This window comes from Dermacentor silvarum, chromosome 8 (genome assembly GCF_013339745.2).
Source record: "Dermacentor silvarum isolate Dsil-2018 chromosome 8, BIME_Dsil_1.4, whole genome shotgun sequence".
Lineage (NCBI taxonomy): Eukaryota > Metazoa > Arthropoda > Arachnida > Ixodida > Ixodidae > Dermacentor > Dermacentor silvarum.
In genome coordinates this window covers 133,231,018-133,238,273 of record NC_051161.1, presented here as the reverse complement: position 1 = coordinate 133,238,273, position 7,256 = coordinate 133,231,018, and positions in this window count along the sequence as shown.

Genomic DNA, 7,256 nt, shown 5'->3' with positions numbered 1-7,256 from the left:
AAACAGTAGGCTGTTCGATTCGAGCTATGTCCGTCGTTTCGTCAGGAAGTATGGAGAAGCAGCCTGCTTTTGCATCTAGGCTTTCTTTGATAATTTCACCACAAATTTCTATAATGTGTTTTCTGTGCATCTGGGATTAAATACGAGGCATTACTGGGGAAACTTTCCAAATGGTTCTTCAGACATGTATCTCCACAATCATCTTGCATGAGAAGAAGCGCTATGAAAATACCTCTATTTTCAGCGGGGGCTATGCTTAAATCCATAGTGCCACTATCCCTGTGGCCACGGAGAGCCAGACCTTGTCGCCCGCAAAAAAAAAAAATCCTCAATAATAAGCCGTTTGCTTTCTTCTGTATTGTCATATTTTACTTTGCCTGCCCTGGTTCTGCTGATCGATCACATTGGACACGCTTCCTGAAAATGTTTGGAGAAAATTACCAGCTGCTAGCTGACAGTTCTTGTGATATTTAGTATTTTCGTGTGTGCGGAAGATTGCGAGCGCGTGCTTCCATTTCTGGAACGGCTTGGACACGAGGGCTCCAGTGCGCGCATGTTGGCCCACGTTTATAAGAACATTAACCCCGTAAAGTTCAGAATTTAAAATCTTTTAAAGCACTCCTTTGGAAATGTCAGTGCACCTTTCGCGTCAAAAGTTTATGCGAACTTTATACCCATAAAGTTTCGTAATTGAAATCCAAGCGCCCCGTATTCCGAGGCCGCTGCGAGATGCCGCAACGCGTCCGCTCGCTATCAAGAAGCCCCTGAAAGTTTGTGCTCGGATGGGGCTCCTTGCGTTACGTGACTCCAGGTGCAAGGGTGTTGCTACGAAATCCAGCCTTAGTTCCCAATGTGCGTGCCGAAATGTCTGTTCGAGCGTGAAAAAGACGTTGTAGACAAAATACAGAATGATTCCAGGCGTCCGTGGTAGTTTTGGTCGGCGGTGCATGCCAGCGCGAAAACATTACGGGGGGGGGGGGGGGTGCTGAAACCCCATCAGCCCCCCCCCCCCCCCCCATGGTTACGCCCCTGGGTGCGGCTTGCGTATGCAACGACGTACTCGTCGCACCCAGATTTGCCCTGCGCGAGCACAGCGCCGAGCGCAACACCGCTGGCGTCGGTGTGTACTTCGATCGGAGCATTCGGGTCGAAGTGACGCAGTATAGGCGGCGATATTAATAGACGACGCAACTCATGGAAGGCATCATCAACAGGCAGAGGACCAGGCGTAATTGTTCAAGTCGCTCCGCAGAAGCTGATTCAAGGGAGCGGTGATGGACGCAAAATTCCGAATGAATCGGCGAAAGTAAGAGCAGAGGCCAAGGAAGCTGCGAAGTTCTCGTACGGAGGAAGGTTTGGGAAAATCAGCAATTGTACGGAGCTTGGCGGCGTCAGGAAGAATACCGTGTTAGATACGACATGGCCAAGGATGGTGAGCTGACGTGCGCCAAAGTGGCATTTCTTCAGGTTGAGCTGAAGGCCGGCGGCAGTTAGGCACTGTAACACTTCCTCCAGCCTACAGAGATGGGTGGGAAACTCCGGCGAAAAAATAACCACATCATCTAAGTAGCACAGGCACGTTTTCCACTTGAGACCACGCAAAAGGTTGTCCATCATACGCTCAAATGTTGCTGGGGCGTTGCAAAGCCCGAAAGGCATGACACAAAATTCATGTAGGCCATCTAGTGTTAGAAAGGCCGTTTTAGGTTGGTCTTCGGGTGCCATGGGGACTTGCCAATAGCCGCTACGTAAGTCGATAGAAGAGAAGAACTCCGCGCCTTGGAGACAGTCAAGGGCGTCGTCAATTCTCGGAAGAGGGTAAACATCTTTACGAGTTATTTTGTTAAGACGACGGTAATCGACACAGAATCGAATTGATCCGTCCTTCTTCTTAACAAGAACAACGGGAGATGCCCAGGGGCTATCCGAAGGCTGAATGACGCCGCGCTTCAGCATGTCAGCTACTTGGTCATCGATGACACGGTGCTCTGTCGCTGATACACGATAGGGTCTTTGTCGCAGTGGGGCACTTTGTCGCATGACCCGTGTCGATGCGATGACAAACAGTTGACGTGCGGCCCAAAGGAACATGCTGGCAGTTGAAAGAAGAACGGAACTTGTCGAGAAGGCGTAGAAGCTGGGCGCGTTGGGAAACAGTCAACGTGTCGGCGATGGAGCTATGTAGAACATCGGGTGAAATCGGCTCCTGCGCGGGGTTACAGGTCATTCCGGCGGCCTCATGAGTGCCGATAGAACCAGTTGACATGTCAATGATGGCAGCAGGGTCGACACACTGGACGCGGCCAACGCACTCCCCACGAAGCAAAGTGAGAGGACAGGACAATCGGTTGGAGACGAGCAGTCTGCTGACACCGGCATGAACGTCCAATACAGCGAAAGGCAGCGGGGAACATTTGGGACGAGCGAAAGTGGCGGATGGCATAAAAAGTGCGCTGGCATCAGCAACAATGTTGCATGACACTGTGGCTAGGGCAGAAGAGTGCGGTGGAATTGTAACGTCTTCGGCAACAAAAACTTTATCTTCAGGTTCACGAGCGTCAAGGAGCCGGGCGTAGCACAGCGTTTGAAATTCCACCTCAGCACGAGAACAGTCGATGACGGCCTTATTAGCGGAAAGGAAGTCCCAGCCGATACTAAGATCGTGGGAACAAGAACACAGCACCAAAAATTTGACGATGTAGAGGAGGCCGTTGATCACAACACGAGCAGTACACGCAGCTACAGGCATGATGCGGTCTGCGCTGGCAGTACGAAGGGATACGTTTGATAGTGGCGTCGTAACTTTCCTGAGCAAACGGCAAAGTGTGGCACTAATAACTGAAACTGCGTCACCAGTGTCAACGAGGGCGAGGCAGCGACGCCGTCCACATATACATCAATACCATTAGTCGGAGAAGAAAGAGGCCTTGGTCTGTTCGTGGGTGACGCAGTTCTCGCCTCTGGAACTGCGTCGATTAGTTTTCCCGTTCCGGCGTAGAAGGACGATGACGCATCGGCGAAAGCGAGCGACGTCGGGGCAATGGCGAACGGCGGTCAACAAGAGGGCGGTGCTCCGAGTAAGAAGACATCTGGCCAGGGTTCTGAGGCACCGAGGACGACGTGTATGGTGAACCGTATGGCTCGGTGTCGAAGCTAAGGTGGTAGGATGTTGGGTGTCGACGGCAAAATCGTGCAATGTGGCCAGGTAGACCACACGCAAAACATATTGGGTGGTTGACAGGAGTGCGCCATTGTCCACTGCTGTGTGGGTACCGCGGCTGAACGAAGTGAGCTGCTGGACGCCGTGGCACGGCTGACGGGAATGGCGCAAAGGTCTGAGGTGGTGGCCGTGCGAGAGCCTCGGCATAGCTAAGAGGTGCAGTCACCTCGGGAAAAGCAACGAGTAGAAGGTGGAGTCTCGTGGGTAGAAGGGAGAGCTGCGCAAACTTGCTCTTTGATGACCTGGCGAAGGTTGGCCGGCACAGGCGAGGCTAGTTACGTGGCTGAGGACAGCAGCGAAAGCTGGCGAGCGACCTCAGCACGGACGAACTTGTAGGGCCCACCGACGCTGCTAAGTGGCGACGCTAAGGTCAGCGCTCTCGGCCGGCGCCTTCGGGCCGTCTGCGACTGACAAGAAATATAAAGTTGGGCGGCGCGTGCCATCGGCGCAAGCGCGGCACGCGCTAGTCCGTTCTGAAAGCCTGCTGAGCTGGTCCTCTTGCTCTGGCGCTCCGCTGCGAACCCTCGGTTCCCGACAGTGGTGACTCCGGCCTAAGAGATGACCGACCCCAGCAACCTCCCGACCTCAGGTAACCTTCCGCCTGATGCTACCTCGCGCTCACGGGACGTCGCAGCTCTACAGCTCCACCTGCCCACGTTCTGGGGCAAGAACCCGCAGGTTTGGTTCGCCCAGGTCGAAGCCACCTTTGATCTGCACCACATCACCTCGGAGACTTCGCGGTTTCGCCAATTTGCAACCTGTCTTCTGAGGTGGCTCAAGAAGTGGCGGACGTTATCGCTGCACCTTCGAGCGATGTCCCATACCAGCAGCTGAAGCAGAGTATTTTACAACGCACCAGGGCGTCTGAGGGCGCGCACCTCCAGCAGCTGCTCACCTCCGAGGACATTGGCGATCGCCGCCCTTCCCAACTGCTCAACAGTATGCGACAGCTCCTGGGAACAAGCAATGTCGACTAGAACGGTGCACTGCTGAGGGAGCTCTTCCTGCAGCGCTTACCACAGTCCACCCGCCTTGTCTTGGCTGCTTCAGAGGACTTGCCCCTCGACCGCCTTGCCCAGATCGCTGATCGCGTCCACGACGCGACTTCTCCTTCAGTCGCCGCCCTCTCATCAACGTCACAATCCGCAATCATGGCCCGCTTAGTGTCCCGGATCGACCAGCTCGCCGTTTCCATCAACGCTCTTCGGACGTCCTCCCATGACCAGCGCGGCTCTACCTCATGTCCCAGCCTCCGTTCCTCTTCCTCGACCAGTCGCCGCTCGCGCAGTCCTCGACGCTCGCCTATCTGCTGGTACCATCGCACTTTCCAGCACCGCGCCCGTCAGTGCAAGTCCCCATGCGAATGGTCGGGAAACGCACCGCGAGATCACTGACGGCGGCATGTGACCTCGCCTTACAACCCGGCTGCCTTTTCATAATCATGGATCGCAATTCCGGCCTGCGGTTCCTTGTAGACACGGGTGCGGATGTCAGTGTACTGCCGTCCTCCAAGCGTGACCGCGTTTCTAAGTCACCTGGACCTACGCTCCGCGCGGCAAACTCTACCTCCATTGCCACGTATGGCCTGCGGTCCCTCACGCTCTAACTTGGCCTGCGGCGTACGTTCCGGTGGGTCTTCATCGTGGCCGACGTCCATCAGCCTATCCTCGGCTCCGACTTCCTGACCCATTTCGACCTCAACGTCAGCATGCGCCGCCATCACCTGATTGACAGCAAGACGCGCCTCTCCATCCGTAGCCTTCTGTCTGCTGTCGCTCCTCGGTTCCCGAAAACTCTTTAATCTGGCAAAGCAGGGAGTCCATGTCAGGAGCCACGGCCACGCTCGCGAGGCTTTCATCGGACACAGGTGGGCGCCGTGTGAGAAGACGCTGCCTGCAGAGCTCGTCGAAACTCTGGCAAAGCTCAATGATCTGAGAAACTGTGTCAGGGCTTTTTGACAGCAGCATATGAAAGGCATCGTCGGAAATGCCCTTCATCATGTGACGTACCTTGTCCACCTCCGCCACCGTCGGGTTGACACGCCGGCAGAGGTCGACCATGTCCTCTATGTAGCTGGTGAACGTTTCACCAGTTTGCTGGGATCGGCTGCGTAGGCGTTGTTCAGCGCGAAGCTTGCGCATGCCAGGGCGGCCGAAAACGTATGCGATGCTGGTTTTGAAGCGAGCCCACGTGCGGAGATCGGCTTCGTGGTTTCGAGACCACAGCTTGGCGACGCCCGATGGATAGAACATCGCGTTGTTGAGCTTGTGGGTGTCGTCCCATTTGTTAGTGTTGCTGGCGCGTTCATACGATTCCAGCCAATCTTCAACGTCTTTCTCAACGGTGCCGCTGAAGATGTCAGGATCCCGCTGACGCTGGGCACCGGCACATACGATGGCTGGAATAACCGGTGGGGATGTCGGGCGGGGTCGTCAGGCATGACGGACGGCAGAGTTCCCCAATTCCAGGTTGGGGAAAACCGCAACACCTCCACCAGCGAACCTAATGCGAACGCAGGACAAGAGAGCAGCTCAGACAATCTTTAGCTCACGCTTCCCAGATGACTGGCGATGTGGCTGCAGCGCCGGGCATTCGTCTTCACTACAATATATATATATCTTAAAATGAGGGTGTTGGTCTTCAAGCAGGCTTGGACGTGGCGTTGCAGAAGGCTAGCCGAAAGGCAGGTCGGGTTACTGGCGAGCGCGAGCTAGAGCGTCAACAACAACCACACTCATCGTCGTCTTCTTTTCCCAGGCATCCCAGAATGACCGAAGCGCGGTCTTTCGCCTTCAGTACAATTACCCCCCGCGGAATAAGAAGCCAGCCTGGTGACCTAGGGGCAAGAAAACACAGGGGGATCGTAGCACTGCTTGAGTCGGGACACGTGGACAATTTCTTGGCCGCGACGACGATGGTCAGAAGACGGTTCTAATGGCTCGATGAGATAGTTCACCGGAGATGTTTGTTGAAGTACATGATATGGACCCTGGTACTTGGAGACCAGTTTCGTTGAAAGGCCAGGTGTAGTGGACGGGACACGCAGCCAGACTAGCGAGCCAGGAGCATAGCACGTAGTCGCAGTGGAGGCATCGTGGTGTTGCTTCTGGCGCCACTGGTCTTGTGATGTGAATGAACGTGCAAGTTGGCGGCATTCTTCAGCGTATGTAGCTGCTTGAGATAGAGTCGTGGACTCGGAGGCGTCGGGTCGGTATAAAAGAATAGTGTCCATGGTGCAAGAAGGTTCGCGTCCCTGAAGGAGAAAGAAAGGGGAGAATCCCGTCATGCTTTGAATGGCGGTGTTATAAGCGTACGTAACAAAAGGTAGCACTCGGTCCCAATTGGAGTGATCTGACGAGACGTACATAGCAAGCATGTCGCCCAGGGTTCGGTTAAAACGTTCGGTAATCCCGTTCGTCTGTGGGTGATAGGCACTGGTGGTGCGGTGAACGACACGGCATTCACGAAGCAATGCTGCGATGACGTCGGAGAGGAACACACGACCACGGTCACTCAGCAACTCTCGAGGAGCTCCATGACGAAGGACGAGATTGTGAAGAATGAAAGTGGCAACGTCTTTTGCTGTGGACGATGGAAGAGGTGAAGTTTCGGCATACCGTGTGAGGTGATCGACGGCAATGATTATCCAATGGTTACCGTCTGGTGTACTGGGAAGGGGACCGTAGATGTCGATGCCGACGCGGTCAAATGGTCGGGCGGGGCATGGTAGAGGTAATAAGGGGCCGGCGGCGTGTTGAGGAGGAGTCTTGCGTCGCTGACACGTGGAACTTGACCGAACATACTGTCGAACATAACGGTACATGCCACGCCAGTAGTACCGAAGCCTAATACGTGAATACGTCTTCAAGAAACCTGCGTGGCCACATTGTGGGTCGTCGTGGAAAGTGGAGCAGATTTCGGAGCGCAGGTGGCGGGGAATGGACGAGGAGCCACTTACGGCCACCGGGGGTGTAATTGCGGTGGTACAGCACGTCTTCCCGAGTGGTGAAGTGCTCAGCCTGCCGACGCAACGTCC